Source organism: Microcaecilia unicolor, chromosome 10, assembly GCF_901765095.1.
Source record: "Microcaecilia unicolor chromosome 10, aMicUni1.1, whole genome shotgun sequence".
Classification (NCBI taxonomy): Eukaryota; Metazoa; Chordata; class Amphibia; order Gymnophiona; family Siphonopidae; genus Microcaecilia; species Microcaecilia unicolor.
In genome coordinates, this window is record NC_044040.1 from 194267921 (window position 1) to 194289192 (window position 21272).

The window sequence follows — 21272 nt, forward strand, 5'->3', positions numbered from 1 at the left end:
TTCCCGACTAAGCTATGAGCCGGTACTTCAGATTCTGGACAAGCAAAGATTAATTCCTCCCACCTGGGCCCAATGAAGGAAAACAAATCAGGCTTTATCAAGACGTAACTTGGGAGTGGACAAGTGGGGGGCTGCACCCATCCCCACCCAAACGTGGTGGGTGCCACGACTAAATTGGTCCATATACCCCCACATACTTACTGTTTGCCCCTCCCCCTCCTTAAAGCAAAAAGGTAAGGTAAGCTATAGGTAAGGGCCCCTGTGCCGGGTCCGTATCCAGCAAAAGCAGCTAAGGTACTTCTATGACCTTAGCACAGCAGCAGCAGAGCGCCCTACGCACAATGCGTACAAATGTTTCGCTCCCCGGGGGGGGGGGGGGGGGGGGGAGAGACAGAACAGAGCAGCTCGAGGTCAAACGGCTAAATAGCCGGTACCAAAGCGCGTGCCGCCCCAACCCTGTTAGAAACGACAAAACCCCCCAGATTAAAATTACAAGACCTCCAAACCTACTTTCCCGTCCTGCGAGACCAACTTCCCCCAACAGCCTTTAAAACTCTTGTATTGTATAGATTCACTTGCGCCGGAAGTTCGTTATCGGAAGTATCCGAAGGAAGGAAGGAAAAAAAAAAGGCGTCGCCCGGAATCAGACCACACGGTTACCTCGTTGAAAAGAAAAGCCGTCGCGGGCCCAGCCGCGCGGAATTGTGGGGTTTGTAATCTCTTGGCGCCTCCTCCCACTTTGCCGTCGACGGCGGAGGAAACTACAAACCCCGTAGTCCTGAGCGAGCTCCTCCCGGCGGGGGTGGGGCAGGCTGCGAGATTGACAGCCCAAATCAGCTAATCGTAGCAAGGCGTTGTTGGAGATAGGAGCCAATCGGAGGTCGGGGGAGGGTACAGGGTCCTGCGTGATGCGGTGGGGAGGTTTGGGAGAAAAGAGAGTGATGTTTGGGGGCAGTTTTTGGTCAGCGTTAGGGATGCGTGGAGGTGTGTCGAAGGAATTGCGAGCATAGCGTCTCAGCTTTCTAATCTAGACAGGCTGCGTGCTGCACGAGGTCAGTGACTGGTGGTAGAAGAAATGATGTTTAGTTCCTGCTCCGTTTTTAATGCAGGAGATGTTTGCATTTATTGCACGCGCTGCATTTAAGCTTTCGCCAGAATCGTGGCTACTTCCATGTATTTTTTGCCCTTTTGTTTCAGTTTTGATTTTCATAAAGTCTTTTGTAGTTGATATGCTCTTTGCGTACTTCAAAGATTGTTTTTAGTCAAGTGGAGTACGAACCGTTACTTCGGCTGCATGGGTAGCTGTTCTGTTCTAGGGCTCTGGTCATTTAACGCATGCATGATTTAATGTTGTTTTGGTGGTGATGCAACGCTCGCCCCTGCAATCTACATTAGCTTTCGATTTTGGTTTGAAACGTAGTGGAAACAAAATGTTTAATACTTCTGTGAGTTGCTTAGAAAAAATAGTAGTGATAACGTTAAATGTATCTTTGAAAGATACTCGGATTGCATGGATGTGATCGGACTTTTGTTTGTTTCAGGCTGACTGACTGAATTAATTAATTAATTGAGGCTGACAGTATTGATTGTACTACGAAAGCTAAGTTTCCATTTAAAGGGACAATCAAGAATGGATAGGGAGAACATTAGCAAAACCGTTCTTAAGACCTAACATGCAATATTTCTACATTCCGATTGTGTGTGCAAGTCACCTCAATAGCTCTAAATATTCCTGCCTTTCTCAACAGCTAGCTGATCATACTAAGATTGTGCAACGAAAAGGTGAACTTTTTAAAGGTTTTCTAATAGGATCCCGCTGTATCCGTCTTTTGCCTCGTTCTAAATGTGTCCTGTTATGTGATATACAGATTTTAATTGATATTCTTTATTACAAATTGAATTAGTCTTGTGTTGAGAGAACTTGAAGTCTGGAATTCAAAATTTATGTGAATTCCGCAGTGCCTCTTCTGGACTCTTTGTATTACTAAAGGAGCCACACACTGGAGCTCTCTTTAGAGCATAGGAGTCACCTTTTTTACATTATTGGGGGCGCTAACCCCAGTGGCAATAACCCCTTCCTGGACACATACAAGGAATGTTATCAATATTGGGGGTGGTCAAGCACCCACAGAGTCGGCTCCTATGCTTTAGAGCACTAGATTAAAAATCCAGACTCTAGATTTTGTTTTGCAATTGTAATTCCTTCTCTTCCCCCCCTCAACCCCGGTTTCTGAATGTGGTGTTTTTCTAATGCTGGGACTGCAGAAACCGTTTTGGTAGGCAGTTATAATAGCTTGAAATAGATACAGTACAAGTACTGAATTCTGTAAAGTGGGAATATATTACAAATTTAAGACTTTCAGAACAGGTATGAAAAACTACTGAAAAAAAGCAGTATTACATGGGAGCTAACTGTTCAAAATGATTGGGGGTGCTACACTTAAAACAAAGAAAGGTACTTCTAGACTGGTTAATAAAGACTTGCTCAATATTAAGAGTGCTATGCAACTACAGTGCTGAAACTTATCAGGGACAGACTATTTGGTCAATATATAAACAATTCTTTTTCCTCACTATAAATCTACAGCAAATAATAGTACCATTCATTTACCGCTGTCATAATACAGAATTCAGGGTCAGCCTAATGACTCCGTACATAGCAGAGTCTGTCTTTGTCTGTCTGTCTCTCAACAAACTGGTTTGGAGGGAGGGTGGGGAATTAAGATTGCAAAATAAAATCTTTGTGAAGCTCTGATCCCAAGTTCTGAACCTTGGATCCTTGTGCGTCCTTTATTCCTTCCCTTCATTTTCTGTATATCACATTATTCATGACATAGATTCAGCCAATAAAAATCTTGAATGAAAAAGGATATTAAGTAAAAACTTAAACTGGTAAAAAGAAGAAATCATAAATGTCTGTCTCGAATATTGCCCTGGGACTTGTAGTATGCAGTGTTGGCACAATTTGGGTTTCTGCCAGGTACTTGTGACCTGGCTTGGCCACTGTTTGGAAAACAGGATACTGGACTAGTTGGACCATTGGTCTGACCCAGTATGGCTACACTTATGTTCTAAAGAAATAATTTAAGCTAAGGGTAGATAGAATAGACCCAGCTAAAAAATAATAATAATAAAAAACAGGAAATAATCATTATAGATGCCTTATAATGAAGGAGGATTGTAAGTTCCCATAGACTCAGGTGATTGCTAATACAATCCTTACCTCTTCTCTAGCAATCAAAAATTTCTTGTTGTTGTTTTGGATCAAAACAACAACAAGAAGACAAAACAGTTTTTACCTCCCACACTGGCAAAACATTTACCAGGAAATTAAGTACAAAAACTTGCTCCTAGATATAGTCCTTGGCTGTAGGGCCAGGAACTTCTATTTCTGCTGGGTGGCTCTTGACAAATCAGGAGCTGCTTGTTAAGATGTCAAAAAGATAATATCACATTACAATTGGGCTCCAGTAGAAATACTTCCAAGAGCTTGGCTCTAAATGACACCACCCCCTGCAAAGATTCCAGAAGTCCAGTCAGGTACAAACTGTCCATTGATATGTTTTCCCTGTTTTTCTGCTCCCATTTTTCCATTTCCCCCCTTAGATAGAGGGAATGGCCTTCTAGGGCTATTTTTAGTACTGCCAAAAAATTTCTTCAATGTGTTTCTTGAGAGCTCTAAATGCTAAGATTCAGTCTTCTAATTTGACTTTCCAAAAATTTCACTTTAGAGTGGTTTGCCTTCTTTATCATGAACTAGGGCTGTACTACACCCTTTCAGATCTCCCAGCTGGTGACGCATTTCTCTCTGGTAACCCCTTGACCCAGGGACTTCTGCTTACAGACTGTTATAGATGCCTTCTGAAGATCTTCACATGTCTTAGTGCATTTTATAATGAAGAGAAGATGCTAAAGCTACGGTCACATCTTGAAGGGAATCTTGAGTAACTACTGCAAGGCATGCCAACCAATCGGACTCTTCCAAAGCAGTACTTCCACCTCCCCAATTTGGATTAACATCTTTTGCTCCAGCTGCCTCTGCATATGTTGCTGCATCAAAACAGCAAAAGAAGGAGAAATACAGGTCCTGACCTTTTAGAGCGGCCAGTTTGGTGCATCACACTCCATCTCCATAGACTCTCACACAGGAGAGTCATGGCCATAGGCAGTCGGTGGCCCAACTGTTTGGGGAGGATAAAGGGGGTGGGGTTAGGGGTGGGACCAGGGGTGGAGCTTAAATCCATAATTATCTAACACGCAGAAAAAATAAATAAAAATAAGTCACAATACCTTTTATTAAATTTAGATATTAGATGTGTATCATATGTCAAAGAATAAAGTGGTTGCTCAAAGCATATTCTAACCATAATCGCTCAACTGCAAAACACTATGCACAACTTTGTGCAAAAACACACTCAGAACCTTACTGTACCATAAATATTACACTGGGCAGACCTAATACACCAATATACCACCCATACAGAAAATGCAGACCGTCAACAATATGAAACAAGGGAACATATCATCACAATTCTCATGTAGAGCCACAAAACCCCCAAATTCATGTTTAATGTGGGATAAAATGCCATGGCTCCTGTGCCATCTTTGGGATTTACTTCACTGATAGTTCAGTTCGCAGAGTGAATTGGGTTTTCCAGATGGATATTTAGCGCCCTTCCTGAGACAGCCACAAGGGTGGCGAAACAAGGCGCTCTTGTTGAAGGGGTGGCGGTTGTTTTGCCGCAACGTTTACCCAGGGCTCCGGAGTTCCTACGTGGGGGGTCCTTTTGACTGAGGGTTTTCTTGAAGTGGCTTCTCTCGATCTAAGCTAAGTATTTTTTTCTTTTGCATGAGTATATCTTTGGCATTTGAAAGAGGGTTTTCCTCAATACTGTTGAAAATACTGCTGGAAATTATTATACATATTTGAAGCCGCATAACAATTTAACTTCTAGTTTTCCCCCCTGCATGGGACTTAGGCGGGTAGTCCATTACTGGCTGAAGTCAGTTCTTTTGGGATAGTTTGGGTATATTGGTGTTCGTTTAAATATATTAGTTATATACAAAGTTTAAGAGAGGAAGGGAGTTTTTCATCCCATACGGTTTTCTCATCTAGTTGATGAGTTTTTACGTTGGGGTTTTTTCTCTATTCTCTCTTAAACAGAACCTATGATAGTATTCTACTCCCATTTATACAAGGGATTGACAATATTTTTGCAGAGTCCCTTGCTGGGAGATTTGAGGTTCGTTTTGTTAAGATTTAATAGTCTTAAGGGTGAATCTATTTGTTTTTCACCTATTTAAAGGGACACCTCCATACTATCAGTATACATAAGAGTCAAACTCCTTTATTTGGGTTGATATATATTATATTGGGTTTGCCTTCTCCCACACTAGTTAGAGTTTTCCTATAAATAAGTAAATAAATATAAACTTTTAATATTGAGCACCTGATTCTCAAAGTGGACATATTCCAAACACTATAATGAAAATAAAATGATCTTTTCTACCTTTGTTTTCTGGTGACTTTTTCTGATCATGCTGGCCCAGTTGCTATCTGTCCTCAGTGCAGGTCAGGAAGTCATCCTCGTTAAATATCTCCCTGGCAACCCAGGACACCTCCAGCTAACCCCCCCTGCTTTCCCAGCAGTAAGGTAAACAAACCATAATCCAATTTCTACAACTGCTAGAGGGCTTTCACTGCAGCTCCTGCTGTGAGGATGGAGGTAAATCAACAATTTAATCCCCTCAGAGCAGCTGGACTCCACAGCTGATCCATTCTGCTGCAGCAGGGGGGAGGCTTAGCCTCTCCAAGCCTCTTATACCGGGCGCCTATGGTCATGGCTTAATGATGCCTGCCACACAGACACTAGTCTCCCCCAAATCAGTCTGCAGAAGTTCTGGCAGGTGTTCTGCTGGAGATATTAGGGCTTCTCAAATATTAAATGTGCCAAAATTGATGAAAATGCAAGGACTGACCCAGGTCTTCCTTTATGCTTACCCCATGGAGCTGACAATGGAGAAACCAATACTAAGGATCAGGTAGCACAGGGAGCTTCAGATACACCTTGTCTAGCTTGATGCCATCATGACCCATCCCCCATTCATGTTAGTCTTAAAATTTGCATATTCTCATTCATTTAACATTTATTTGGGATTATTTATGAGTTTGTAATACAATGATAGCGATTGGTACATAGCATGAGCGTTTCCCTTAATTGAATTACGAACTTGCACAATATGATGGTTTTTATTTACATAACATTCTGACAGGAAAAATTCTGTAATGAGCGTTGGTCCACCGCACGTGATGTATTCTGAGCCCCAGCCTCCAGTGCTCCCATATGATGTTGATGAGCATCACACTCTAGATCTAGATTTATCTAAACGATCATGAGCAGCCTCAATTTGGTCATGCATTTGCTGCAATTTAGCATCCAGGGCAGCTTCCGCTACAGCTTGCACTTCTGTCACAATTTTCTTAGTCCATTCAGAACAAACCGAAGGACTCAGCAGATCGAGTCGCCATCTTGGCTTCAGCTCCCCTTGTTTTTTGTCATGGGCCCTACTGATCAATCTCAAAGACGTTGCCTCAGGTACAAACTTAGATTGTGAGCCCTCCTGGGACAGAGAAATATCCAGTGTACCTGAATATAACTCACCTTGAGCTACTACTGAAAAAGGGGTGAGCAAAATCTAAGTAAATATTTGAGATTCTGCATGGAATGTTGCTACTATTGGAGATTCTAGATGGAGTGTTAATGTTGCTATTCCACTAGCAGTATTCCATGTAGAAGTCTGCCCTTGCAGATCAGCAACTTGGCCGCACAGGCTTCTGTGTCAGACTCACAGAAACAGAAGCCTGCGCGGCCGCGTTGCTGATCTACAAGGGCAGACTTCTACATGGAATGCTGCTAGTGGAGGAGTAGCCTATTGGTTAGTGCAGTGGAACATGGAATGCTGCTACTATTTCAGATTCTACATGGAATGTTGCTAGTGGAGGAGTGGCCTAGTGGTTAGAGCACTGGTCTTGCAATCCAGAGATAGCTGGTTCAAATCCCACTGCTGCTCCTTGTGATCTTGGGCAACTCACTTAACCCTCCAGTGCCTTAGGTACAAACTTAGATTGTGGGCTCTCCTGGGACAGAGAAATATCCAGTGTACCTGAATATAACTCACCTTGAGCTACTACTGAAAAAGGGGTGAGCAAAATCTAAGTAAATATTTGAGATTCTGCTTGGAATGTTGCTACTATTGGAGATTCTAGATGGAATGTTGCTACTATTGAGATTCTGTTGCTACTATTTGAGATTCTACATGGAATGTTAATGTTGCTATTCCACTAGCAACATTCCATGTAGAAGCCTGCCCTTGCAGATCAGCAACGCGGCTGCGCAGGCTTCTGTTTCTGTGAGTCTGACGTCCTGCATAGAAACAAAAGCCTGCGCGGCCACGCTGCTGATCTGCAAGGGCAGGCTTTTACATGGAATGTTGCTAGTGGAGGAGTAGCCTAGTGGTTAGAGCACCGGTCTTGAAATCCAGAGGTGGCCAGTTCAAATCCCACTGTTACTTCTTGTGATCTTGGGCAAGTCACTTAACCCTCCATTGCCTCAGGTACAAACTTAGATTGTGAGCCCTCCTGGGACAGAGAAATATCCAGTGTACCTGAACGTAACTCACCTTGAGCTACTACTGAAAAAGGGGTGAGCAAAATATAAATTAAATAAATAGCATAAGCGAATTCTCCGAGCCACCTAATGCAACTTAAAGGTAGAAAAACTTTGGGGGTCTTTTACTAAGTTGCACTCACATTTTTAGCGCGTGCTAAAATTGTGGGCGCGCTCAACGTTAGAGACACCAATGCATTCCTATGGGCGTCTCTAACGTTTAGCACGCGCTAAAAATACGAGCGCGCCTTAGTAAAATACGCCCTTTATTTCCCATTTCTTGCAGAAAACATGTAAGATATACAGCCAATATGGTGGTAAGACGGAGGAGCCGAGGAGGCAGCATCCGCTTCTGCTCTAGGTGTCACGTAACTCTGTTTTAACTTTTTAATGTATATTTACTCCATTTCTTGTGAGAAATGAACAATTTTTCATGTAAACATTTTAATATTTATTTTATTTTCCGCCAGAATCGTTATACCCATACTAGCCCGCTCCTCAAGTCACTTCACTGGCTCCCTGTCCGCTTCCGCATTCAGTTTAAACTTCTCGTACTGACCTTTAAATGCATCCACTCTGCAGCCCCCCATTACCTCTCCACTCTCATCTCTCCCTACATTCCTCCCCGTGAACTCCGCTCACTGGACAAATCTCTCTTGTCATCCCCCTTCTCCTCCACTGCTAACTCCAGGCTTCGCTCCTTTTCTCTCGCGGCACCTTATGCCTGGAATAGACTTCCTGGACCTATACGTCTAGCTCCATCTCTACCTGTTTTCAAATCTATGCTGAAAACCCACCTTTTCACTGCTGCTTTTAGCTCCTAGCCACTACGCAATTGCCCTCCCCTTGTCCCTTCCTCCCTTCTCACCCATTACTTCCGTCACCCGTAACTGTCTTGTTTGTCTGTATTACTTAGATTGTAAGCTCTTTTGGGCAGGGACTGTCTCTTTGTATCAGGTGTTCAGCGCTGCGTGGGTCTGGTAGCGCTATACAAATGCTAATAATAATAATAATTTTGGAAATAAGCCCTTGAATTGCAGTTATGAGAGAGATCTTAGGAAAAGACTTTTTGTTGATCATTGTATTTCTAGTTTCCCTTAACTAGTTAAACAGCAAGTCTGTACATTCTAACAAGCTATAGTGAGTCAAGTAAACCATGCTCTCTTATCTTCTTGCAGAGAGTCTCTTGAGATCAGCCAGGGCTCAAGATCTAGCCCTTCCTCATGGACAGGCACGCTGGCTATGGAGTATAGCTGGAGGACAGTTTTGAAGCCATCTCTCTAGCTGCCAAGCCTCATGCTCAATTGAGGGAAAGCAGCCAGAGGAAAGTGTTTTATTTAGCAGAGAGAATACAATGGGACGTCCTAGAGGTTTTTTGTGTTTGTGCTCAGATTTCTGACATAATGGCTTTAATGCACCGAAAAATGTGCATTTTAAAGTGAGTTAATTTTGGTACTTTTTTCATGCAAACTGTATGGTAATGAATGTGAGATTACTTCCAGTGCAGAAAAGTGTATTAAAAATTCAGTTTATCTGTTCTTTGTAGCTCCTTTTTATTTTTCACTTGTTTCACCCCTTGATGTGAAGGAGAGTCTTAACTTTTGTTCAATAATAAATAGCAATATGTTTTGTAACTATAAAAATGGTAGTAAAGCAAATAAGTAAACAAAATGGTAATATTTTTTGCTTTAATTCATGCTTCCTTATTCCCTCCAGAGCAGTCCAGATGCTACTGAAAACTACTGAATTATGACATAACATTATTTCTAGAGGGTTCTCAACCCAGTCCTTGGCACACACCTAGCCAGTCAGGTTTTCAGGATATCCACAATGAATAGCCATGAGCTAGATTTCTGTACAGTGGAGCAGTTCTGTCTCATGTATATTCATTTTGGATATCCTGAAAAAGCTGACTGGCTTGGTGTGTCTTGAGAACTGGGTTGAAAACCATTGCTGTATATAGCATTCTGTGCAGCCTAGCAACAGCCGTATGTTCTAGCCTCCAGCAGGTGGTGGGTGAAATATTCTTTGCTATCTGGTCAGTTAGGTAGACTGAAGTAAAATTAGTGGTTTTGTTTGTGAGGAGAAGTCTGAAAAATTAAACCAGTAACCTTAAAGCAAGGTGTCTATATTTCTGGTTTTGGATGTTAAGACTTGGGGGTTCCCGGGTCCCTTCCTGTGTCCTCCCTACACTTGTTCTTTCTGGAGGGGTGAGACATCATACCTCGGCCCCCTCCCCTGTTTTGAGAGGGGCCCTTGACTGCCCTTTTGGTGAGTTCCAACAGCAGATTTTAATATTTGAAAATTTTTATTTATAATTTTAGGAAGTGTACACATTTTTGTGTTTTGTGTGCAAAATTACAATCATATGTTAGAGTAATGGCAGTTATGTGCCTAAATTAATTGATAAGGCATGAATTGTGAATAACCAATTATTGGTGTAATTGGAGTTAATTGGCACTAATTAGCAGCAGTGCATGCACCTGGATTTCAATACTATTTATTATATTAGCATGTAAATTCTATAGAGGTCCTTTTACTATGGTGTGCTAATGGATTTAGCGCACCCTAACAAATGAGAGTGCGTTAGGTGCCATGCAGCCTATAGGTGTATAGAATGGGTTGTGCAACATTTAGAGATGTATTTTCAAAACACTTAGACTTAAAACAAAATTACATAGAATGATGCTACTCCAAAAAAAAATGCTTCCTGTACAGGTCTAATCTGTCCACAGCAGCTCAGACCTGTGCGGGAAGTACTTTTGGAATAGCATCGTGTTCCCGCGCAGTTTGTTGGCATCTTTGACTACGTTTTTGAGATTCTGTGAAATTGTGTCTTTCTATTGACTGTTCAATACATTTGATGTTTTGAGACTGCTGCTAGACCCCAGATGCAGACGGTTTCACTAAAATGCGGACCACGTCAGGTCTTATCAATAAATCACTGGTGTGACATCCCCACTCTTGAAGTCTTCTTGTGCTCTTTTCTGCTACTTTCTTCTGCTTGTGTGCTTTTTGGACTCCCTCCCTTATTTATCGTCAATTATGCGTGCATACCATTTATACTAGCATTTGATATAACATAAGTGGTAATGCTTAAAATTAAGTGTGCAAATGCTGACATATCCTGGTATTCTATAAGGGCGATTACACATGCAATTACTGATATAGAGTTCACACTTGCTGTGCATCATTTTAGTGCCTAACTTTAGCTGACCTGGTTCTACAGTCACCTGCTTGAGGTGATGTGGCTAGGGTTTGTTTTAGGTGACTAGAACAATTGCCTCAGACTCTGTACAGGATTCTGCCAATAAAGCTTCGGTGACAGATTTTCTAGATGTAGGTTCCGTGTTTCTGGCAGATACACAGTATGACTTAATTGATACTTTGCCAGAGGTACGGTATTAGTAGCTGCGAAGTTTCTCTGATTCAGGAATTTATTGGTGGACATAGAGGCATATTTTCAAAGCACTTAGCCTTCCAAAGTTCCATAGAAGCCTATGGAACTTTGGAAGGCTAAGTGCTTTGAAAATATGCCTCATAGTGTCCAAGGCTAGACTTTTTAGAGAGAAGCTTCTTTTTAGAGAAGATTTGGAAAAGAGAGTGAAGAGCCTAGGAATTACCAAGGTGCTGAGGCTCCTGGAAGACATGTAAAAATCTGCCTGAGAGGCGTTATCCCAGGAATTCTTTAAAGAGTTTAGGAGGTATTAACACTCAGAGGCTGCAATTTGCGGATAGGTCAGTCCTTACATGGTGACACAGAGGCAGCCAGGTATCCAGAGCAGGGGTTTCAGGAACTACTCATGCACAACAGTAAGGACTTGGGAACAAAATTCAACAGTTCTAGCAGAGATGGGTTGGGTTAACTTCAGATCAGTGGGGTCTCAGTTGTTTGGGAAGGCTATATCCTAGAACAGGGGTGGGCAACCACGGTCCTTGAGGGCCACAACCCAGTTGGGGTTTGAAAATTTTCGCAATGAATATGCACGAGATTGATTTTGCATACAATGAAAGCAGTACATGCAAAAAAATAACAACAAAATCTTGTGCATATTCATTGTGGAAATCTTCAAACTCCAACTGGGTTGTGGTCCTCAAGGACTGCGGTAACCTATTTGCCTGCCCCTGTGTCTAGCATGCTCCTCATTTCTCCTTGTCATTCTCGAGTCAAAGTGGCAGTGGTGAGGAGCCCCTTGGACAGACACTTTAGCGTGCATACAATAGTGCTGGTTCCCTTGGAGCAGAGAGAACAGGAAGATATTACATATACTTCATAGTTCCCAAAAAAGAGGGTTCCTTTCATCTTGCTCTCAACCTTAAAAGAGGTAAATCGAGCCTTGTGAGTTTCACATTTTTACATGGAACCTTATGGTCAGTAGTAGTATTGGTTTTGGCAGTGTGACTTCTTGACATCCTTAGATTTGATGAAAATGTGTAAATAGGTCTCCATGAGAAGGGAGCATCGGGATTTTCTCAGATTTTCATCCCTGGAACAACAGTTTCAATTTCAGGCCTTATTGTTCAGTTTGTCCGCAATGCTAAGGATGTTTTCTGCAGTAATGGTAGTCATCAGAATAGCCTTGCACAAGGAAGGAGTGTTGGTGCAGTCTACTTGGATAATTGGCTTATTCAGGTCAAGTCCTTTGCAAGAGCAAGAAGGCCATAAATTGAGTGGTTCAAGTTCTCCAGGAACTTGGTTGGGTAGTTAGCTTGGCCAAGAGCAAGCTGGTTTCTGCAGTTGCTACTATCTGGTCACACAGTTCAACAGACGATAGGGAAAGGTTTTCCTGCCGAAAGATCAGATCAAAAAAACTTCATCGGATCAAAGACATTCACAGCAGTTTCAAGATAAGTGTGTGATTACCTACAGGTACTGGGATCTATGGGAGCAACCCTGGAATTAGTTCCTTTGGGCTTAGGTGCATTTGATGAAAGTTCTGCTTTCCTGCTGGTCACCTCAGTTGCTCAACCTGAAATATAGATTTTGCCTCTTCTGTTGACAACAAAACGCAGTCTTGCTTGGTGGATGGGGGACTGGAATTTGAGTTTAGGGTGCACATTCCAGGGTTAATTTGCCCAGAGGCAGCAGTTGAAAGTGGAAAGGTTCTGTATGATCATTTGAGCGAAAGCCATCTGGTTTAACATTGCTGCTGTTAGTCTCTCTCTCTCTCTGGCAAGGTGATGCGAGTGTTATCGAACAATGATGGTGTTTGTCAATCGCCAAGGAGGAGCAGAGAGTCAGCTAGTAGCACAGGAGTTTGATCTGATGATGCTTTGGGCAAAGAGTCACCTTGTAGCCCTGTCAATATTGCATATAATAGAAATAGAAAAGGTTCAAAGGACTTTCTCAGCAGAAATTCTTCAGATTTAAGGTGACTGTAGACTGACTGAACGGGCATCAAACAGCAATGGGGTGTCCTATCAGGGATCTTAAGGTCACCTTCCGGAAGACAAAAGCTTTAAGGTCATTAGTCACAGGAAAGAACAGCATTCCAAAGGCATACGTGCTGTGGTGGGACTGTACCTGTGTCGGGTCTTTTCTAAGTGATTCTTTCATGGCCCTTTTTGGACAGGGTCATTCATAGAATATAGAGACATGAGGGTCTGGTAGTACTTGTAGAAAAAGATTGACTGCAGAGACCATGGCACTGAGATCTCTTTCTTGTCAGCAGCGGGCTACTATTATGCCGAATGTTTTTCCATTTTGTCTTGCAGCTTGGCTATTAACAGGGCTAAGTTCCTCAAGTGTGGCTATTCCTCTAGAGCAGTGTTCTTTAATGAAAGGCCTGAGGGCCAGTGACGACCACTGGAGCAGCCCCCATTGTCTTTGTTTTGGTTTTTATTTTGTTTTCCTTTTGCTTTGCCTGTCTACCCAGTCTCAGGACAGAATGAGGAAAGTGGATGGGGGAAGAACCACATGCTTGAAGGACAAGGCATTTCTCAGTAGACAAGAGAATGCATTTGGGAATGCTCACAACCTTGAGGATACCCTCCAATGAAGTTTGAAGGTGGCTGGTGGGGATAGATGTCATTGACCCCCACACTGGTCAACAATGTCTTGGCCCCCACATGGGAAGATAGTTAGCAGCTGTCCTTCAGGTCATTAGAATCCAAAGTGGCCCCAGCTGAAAAATTTAATAAAGACCCCTGCTGTAGAGTGATGGCAACCTTATTCTGTTCCATGAAATCCGTTACATCCTTAACATACGTGAGGGTCTGGAGAGTTCATGTACAAATCAGGGGTGAAATTACTTATACTGCTTAGGCAATCCAGCGGTGCCTACCAAATTTAAGATCTCAAGGATTGTCGACTTTGGTGTGTACTCCTTTTGTACTGATACAGGACTCAACTTGAAGTTGTTTATTCTGGTGGTTGCACTCTTCCTCCTGAACAGATAGAGTTGCAGGCTCTGTCCTGTTGGGAACTATTTTTAGTCTTTTTGGAGAAGACTGGTTCCTCCCCCCCCCCCCCCCCACCCCGCCTAAAATAGTGATTCCATTTCATTTTAGTCAGTCTCCTTATCCGTCTTTAAACAGTCTGGTGATGGTTGGACGTAGTACAGATGCTTTCTTTGTCAAGGACCAGTGCGTTTAGGTAGTCAAACCTTTTGTGCTTGTTTTTTTTTTTGGGGGGGGGGATCTAGGAATAGTGAAGCGGTCTTGAAATTACTGTTGCATGCTGGATTAAGGAGGCAATTGCTTCAATAGACCTTTTGTTAGGCAGAGCAATTCCCTTTATTCTCAAAGCTCATTTGACTGGAGGTCAAGTGTTCTCTTGGACAGAATACCAATTCTGCCTCGATTTGCAAGGTGGCTACTTGTCTTTGTTGCTTTCCTTTGTCAAACAGTACAGGCTAGATATGCAGTCAAGACAATTGGAGCCTTTGTTGTCAATGGGTGGCACTAGCTCCTGCCCTTGAATAATTCTGATTTGGTAGGTCTCAAGCATCTCGACTGGTCTTGAGGGACAGACAAAAAGGTATAAATAAATCTGCTAATTTTCTTTCCTTGAGTCCCTTTAGATCAATCCAAAATTCACCCATTTTTTAAAGGAATATTGAACTTGTCCACTTTTCCGTTTGTAGATCTGTTAATTGATACTTCAGATGCTTACCGTATATCTGTTATTGGCTTCCTCCTAGTGTTTATGGGGACTTCGGTTCACTACTTTTAATAAAATACTGGCTGTTGCTAGGCTACACAGAATGCGATATAGAGTGATGTCACAATTCAGTAGTTCTCAGTCTCCACCTGGTGGTAGAAGAGCATATGCCCATGCATTTAAACTAGTCTAAAGATAAGAGAATTAGCAGGTAGGATTCAATTTACACTTCTAACTATTGATTTACAAAAATATTAGAAGCTGTGTTTTACAGGAACATGGCAGTCTCTTAATTTTAGTTGGTCAGTGGTTCAAAGCATGTAGTGAACTCGTACTTTTGTTTTTAAGTTACTGTCCACTTAACTTGAGTAGAACTATTTTGCCACACCTTTCCGGAACTGATTCTTTTTAACAGCTGGGTGCAGTATATAGTGGATTAGAAGCAAATTGTTTTACTGTTTTTTTTTTTTTTTAATGCAGTATTTAAAGAAACATAAGTCTTTTTACTAAGCTGTTTTAAGCAGCTAGGGGGTTTTACCATTTTGAAAGATATTTAGGGCTCCTTTTACAAAGCAGCCCTACCGATTAGCATGCGCTGAATGTGAAGATGCCAGTGGGAATTGAATGGACTTCTTCGCATTCAGTGCAGGCTAATCTGCACCCGTGCTAATGTCTGCTGCACAGTAAAAACAGCCAGCACGGTAAAAATCTCTTACTGGCTGTTTAATGTTGGTAAGTGTGAGAACCGGGCAGGACTTGGTCAGTGACAGCTAGCACGTGGGTCTCTACTGCATGCTGTCACAACTTCTGATAGCGTGGCTCCACTTAGTACCACATGTGGCTGGCTAAAGAGGCAGTTCCATAGTGGCATACCCCTTGGGTCCTCTGTTTCTTCCCCGATACCCCTATCAGCCCTGGGTCCTACCCAGGGGTCAGCAGTAGTCGGGGCAGCAATCTCCCGCTGCTGTCACCAGAATTGGCCCTTGCATCCAAAATGGCACACTTGCCGCGTAGTATTAGTCTCGTTATATTACCGCTAGGTGTTATCCTTCCATATAAAGATCGCTGCCACCTATGACTTCTGACCCTCCAGGTAGATCTGGGAGGGAGGGGGGGTTGGGATTGAGGACGTTCAACTTGCCAGGGAGAGGGTTCAGGAGGTGGGGTGTATGGGGGTGCACCCCAGGCCCCCCCCCTCAAATTTTCCACTATACAGTGTTTGCCCTGTACAGGAAATGAAGGGCACATGCTGGCTACACACCCATTACACTTACTGCACTGGCTTTGCTCTTACCTCACCTTAAGGTTGCAGGCAAGCTGCATACAAAAACTTACCATACTCTAGTAGAAGAGCCCTTTAGTGTTTCTACTGGGTAGCAGGGCTGCCGGGGGGGGGGGGGGGGGGGCAGGGGAGACAAAATTCACCGGGCCTGGGCCTCCAAGGGGGGCCCAGCGCCGGGGTCAGGCTGCCGGCGCTGCAGTCCACGGTCTCACCTGCCTGCCCTCGGCTCTGTCCACCACCGGGCCCCTTGCATTAAGATTGGCAGCGCCTCAGCTCCGTTTCAAAAGGCAGATCGCCTCCGTGTGTCCCGCCCTCGCGGAACCCGGAAGTTACTTCAGAAGTGGGCGGGACACAGTGAGTGAAGGCCTGAAGGGAGGCGATCTGCCTTTCCAAACGGAGCTGAGGCGCTGCTGATCTTAATGCAGGGGGCCCGGTAGCGGACTGAGCCGAGGGCAGGCAGGTGAAACCGGGGACTGCAATGGGGGGGGGGGGGGGGGAGGAGGAGCAGCCTTGCCCCGGGCCCAGCTTAGTCTCTCGGCGGCCCTGCTGGGTAGAACTGTTTTCCGCTCTTAACTCATGATATCCATTAAAATCTAAATCTATTTTTAATTTTTTTTTCCCTTAATTGTTCCAAATGAAAGTGCAGTGTTCCTATCTACTGCTGTTTCTGAAACCAAATTTATTTGTACTCTGTGCTGAATTTCTGATATTCACTTTCAGGTATGCTTTGGGTTTTATTGCTTTTTTTTTTTTTTTAACTTGTGTGGCCTCTGAAAATGTACAATAGCCTATCTCGTCTAGTGTGGACAGACTTTTTGTGTGTGGTGTTTTTATTGTAGACTGCTGGTTTTTTTTTTTTTTTTGGAAAGGTGGTACATCAAATTTCCTTAAATATTCAGGCTTTTTAAAATGGTTAATTTCTGTACGTGTGTTTTCTGGTTCCTCGCTTTGGAGGAGGGTTTTGTTTAATTTGGGTAGTTGTTATCTAGAATGGGGCTTGTGTGATTTGCTCATTGCAGCCTATAACACAGAGGGGGTCTTTTTACTTTAACATCCAGGGCCGCCGAGAGGGGGGGACAGGGGGGACAAAAGTCCCGCCACCTGGCCCGCCCTCCGTCACTCCCGGAACTAACCTTAAGCCTCCTTTCACTTCGCAGCAAGCAGCAGCAGGTCAGGCCACTCCTTCCTTCCATGTCCCGCCCTCGCCTGACGTAGCGTCTGCGAGGGCGGGGCACAAAAGGAAGGAGGAGAGGTCTGCCCTGCCGCTGCTTGCTGCGAAGTGAAAGGAGGCTTAAGGCTAATTCCAAGGGCTCGGCCCGATAGCGGGTGGAGGGGGGGCCCGGCGACCTCGGGTGGGTGGGCGGCGGGGGGGGGGGGCGGTGATCTCGGGTGGGCGGCAACTTCGGGTGGGGGGGGGGGGGCCCGGGGGCGGCCTTGGTCCGGGCCCGGCTCCGGCTCTCGGTGGCCCTGTTAACATCAGTTAATGCACAGTAAGGCAAAGGCTGTGTTGTAACTGTTGGGGTGTGCCCAGTATTGCCCTCTGCAGTTATCACACTGAAACGTATTTAAAACGTTCATTAAGACCTCCCAGTTAGTGTTTGGAGGAGGCGGTATTGAATTTTGTTAATTTCTGGGCACAGTGTGTTTCACTTGATTACACTGGGATGAGACCTCTTTGGTAGTGTCATTTTTTTGTCAGTGTTTTCACACACAGTTTTATTACACTGTTATTGTGATCACAAAAATGTTCAGTGCAAACTGCACGTGACTGGGATAAGCACTTCATTCACCCAGAAGTCTGCCTGGCTGAAGTGGGAGAGATGATGGAACTGATCTGATGACTGCTAATGTGCATGGAGGTGTATGTTCAAAGCACTTAGACTACAAAGTTCCATAGGTTACTATCTAGCTCATTTTCGAAAGAGAAGGGCACCCATCTTCCGACACAAATCGGGAGATGGGCGGCCTTCTCTCAGGGCCGGCCAAATCGGCATAATCGAAAGCCGATTTTGGCCGGCCTCAACTGCCTTCCATCGCAGGGACGGCCAAAGTTCAAGGAGGTGTGTCGGCAGTGTACCGAAGGTGGGACGGGTGCGGGGTTAACAGATGGCTGTCCTCGGCCGATAGTGGAAAAAAGAAGGCCATCCCTGATGAGCATTTGGCCGACTTGGTCCCTTTTTGTTCATGACCAAGCCTCTAAAATGTGCCCGAACTGACCAGATGACCAGGGAATCGGGGATCACTTCCCCTTACTCCCCCAGTGGTCACCAACCCCCCTCCCACCCAAAAAAACTAATTAAAAAAACATTTTTTTGCCAGCCTCAAATGTCATACCCAGCTCCATCACAGCACTATGCAGGTCCCTGGAGCAGTTTAGTGGGTACTGCAGTGCACTTCAGGCAGGCGGACCCAGGCCCATCCCCCCCACCTGTTACACTTGTGATGGTAAATGGGAGCCCTCCAAAACCCACCCGAAACCCACTGTACCCACATCTAGGTGCCCCCAGTGACCCTTTAAGGGCTATGGTAGTGTTGTACAGTTGTGGGTAGTAGGTTTTGGGGGGCTCAGCACCCAAGGTAAGGGAGCTATGCACCTGGGAGTAATTTGTGAAGTCTACTGCAGTGCACCCTAGGGTGCCTGGTTGGTGTCCTGGCATGTGAGGGGGACCAGTGCACTACAAATGCTGGCTCCTCCCACTACCAAATGGCTTGGATTTGGCCAGTTTTGAGATGGCCGCCCTTAATTTCCATTATCGGCGAAAACCAATGGCGGCCATCTCTAAGGGCGGCCCAAATGTTGAGATTTGGCCATCCTCGACCGTACTATCGAAACGAGAAATGGCCGCCCATCTTTTTTGATAATACGGTCGGGGACGCCGCTTTACGTGCCGTCCTTAGGGATGGGCGCCCCATTTCGATTATGCCCCTCCACGTAACTTTGAAAGTCTAAGTGCTTTGAAAATATGCCTCATAGTATACTAAAAGATGTACAAATTGAGTCCCTGTATTAATGATTGTAAAGGCTTCCTTGGTTGGCATCAAGATGAGTAATCGGTCTTTGACATGTTGGCTGATGAACAAAAAGTATGGAATGTTTTCATTTTGCTGCTAATTTTTTTTTTAATTTTGTCCTTCATTTAATGTTTTTGTTTACTTATTTTGAGTAATTTGTAAATGTTTGTCTTTTTTATTGATTTTTGTCAAGTTAATTTTCAGTTGAACTTTTACCTTGTACGTTCTGGTGACTGAAAAAGATTAAAATTTTAAATGAAAAGACATTTTGTTCTCCATCGACAAACAGGGTCAGACACACAAGTAGGTGACATCAATCCAACAGTACCAGGATGAAACTGTTCTCCAAAAGCTCAGAACTCAGTGTGGCCCTTCCAGTGTGCAGTAGTCTCCTCCCCTCTGTTTTTTATTTGTTCGCAAGTGTGACAGCTTTCCTATTAACTTTCTTTTTTACTTTTCAGTTCACCATCAACGTTTTCAGTCAAGCAAAAAAAAAAAAAAATCAATGTTGCTTACCTTTAATGGATTTTCTATAGACAACGGGATTGATAAGTACATAATCACACCCACCTTCCTGAGAGATTTTCCTTCTATTGCTTTAGAACTAATGGAAGGGATGAGAGACTGCTGCACATAAAGGGAGGGCAATGTATGCTTAGAACTCCTACACTGATTTCTGATCGTTGGGAGAACTGTTCTGTTTTTGGAGCCATTAGATGACGTCACCCGCTTGAACCATTAGATGATTTCGCCCACTTGAATGCCCAGCGCTTGTTACAGATGAACAAGTGTGTCTGTTAGTCTACACAGTCAGTCATGGGCATTTTTTTGAGGTCTGGGGAGTCTGTATTTGTTACATAAATTAACAAACAGGTTAAATCCATTAGCAGAGAACATTTGAATTTAAGCGTGCCATGTAATTACTTTTTCTCCACTGCAAGCCTCTTGTAGGGGGGGGGGGGGGTGGGAATGAGGTGGGGATGTATTGGACTGTTTTCCATGGACAGTAATTGTTACAGACTGCCAGTATGCCAACCCAGACATCTGTAAGGGTCTTTTCCTGCTGTCTCGACCTTCGCTGGTCTGAGGCCTGGGTAGGCCTAAACCATCTGTGCTGAACCAATATGGATTTTGCAGCTTGAATACAGCATTTACCAGCTTTCTACAACTGTGCTGGTGACGTCATCCAAGGACAGGATGTTTTGTACATGCACTAGCCATCCAGTTTATCTCCTGGGAAGGTGAGGAGGAGTGTGCCTTACAGAGACAGTCTCCGGGAACATCTGTGAGCCATGGAGTGGAGTTTGCTACCATCAGGCTTGTGTCTGATAAGATATTCTTGCTGGAAGCTCACAAGGCCCCTCATTGTCATGACCATGAGTAATTTGTTGGATGGAGGTACATGGTTGGTGATTGGTACATGTGTGTCACCTGGACCCAGAGGAATGCCAATGCTGGGCACGGGAGAGAGGAAGGAAAGGAGAAAAGAAGATTTGATGGCATATGGATATCTCTCAGAGGAGATAGACTGATGTGCCCAAAACACCTGTGAACTGTAATTTACTTGCGCTAAGAGCTGACAAGGTCAAGTTAAGAAGCAGCTCTGTGGCTTTCTATGAACTGAGTAACCAGCTGCACAGAATAGAGACTTTGAACTAAACACCTGACTGAAAGGCTCATAGGAAGCATTTGCTGGAGCCTGGAAGAGGAGGAACCAGTTCTTCACATCAACTGGATTCCGAACCTGGGGACCGCTAGGATGAGATTTCAGGAATTTTTCCTCTTATGCTCTGGATTTAATTGGTTTGGTTTGTGCCTATGACTGGTTGTCTCGGGACCTGTGGTCAGAAGCCTAACTTTGCTGCTAAGTTGATGATCTTTTCTCAGGATATATTATAGTTGTATAGTTTGTATGGATATATGTATATATTTATCTGTTGGTAATCAGTATTTTTGTAGCACACAGTATTATTATATATATATATATATATATATATATATATATATATTTCCTTTTTGGCATTATTCCTTTCATTGGTGGACAGCTTTATAAGAACCTAAGGGCCAGGGGTTAGGTACTGGTCATTTCCTTGGTCAGACGTGTCCAGAATAATTGCTGCCTAAGTGATTTTCTGATACTACAGTGCCTACACATCTGCAGTGGCTAGAAAACATGGAGACTTTTGTCAGGTCTTCTGGCTTTCAGGGA

The 21272-nt window shown here is 43.9% G+C and overlaps 2 protein-coding genes across 5 annotated transcripts in view; one reads left to right on the plus strand and one right to left on the minus strand.

Moving 5' to 3' along the window:
- PDCD10 (programmed cell death 10) overlaps nucleotides 1-657 on the minus strand; it is a 40475-nt gene extending 39818 nt beyond the window's left edge. For all 3 annotated transcript variants that reach the window (XM_030216788.1, XM_030216789.1, XM_030216790.1), the window contains exon 1: nucleotides 511-657. The gene's annotated coding sequence lies outside the window, so the exon portion shown is untranslated. The remainder of the gene's footprint in view (nucleotides 1-510) is intronic.
- A 247-nt stretch (nucleotides 658-904) lies between these two features.
- Nucleotides 905-21272, plus strand: part of SERPINI1 (serpin family I member 1) — a 93346-nt gene continuing 72978 nt past the window's right edge. For both annotated transcript variants that reach the window (XM_030216787.1, XM_030216786.1), the window contains exon 1: nucleotides 905-1052. The gene's annotated coding sequence lies outside the window, so the exon portion shown is untranslated. The remainder of the gene's footprint in view (nucleotides 1053-21272) is intronic.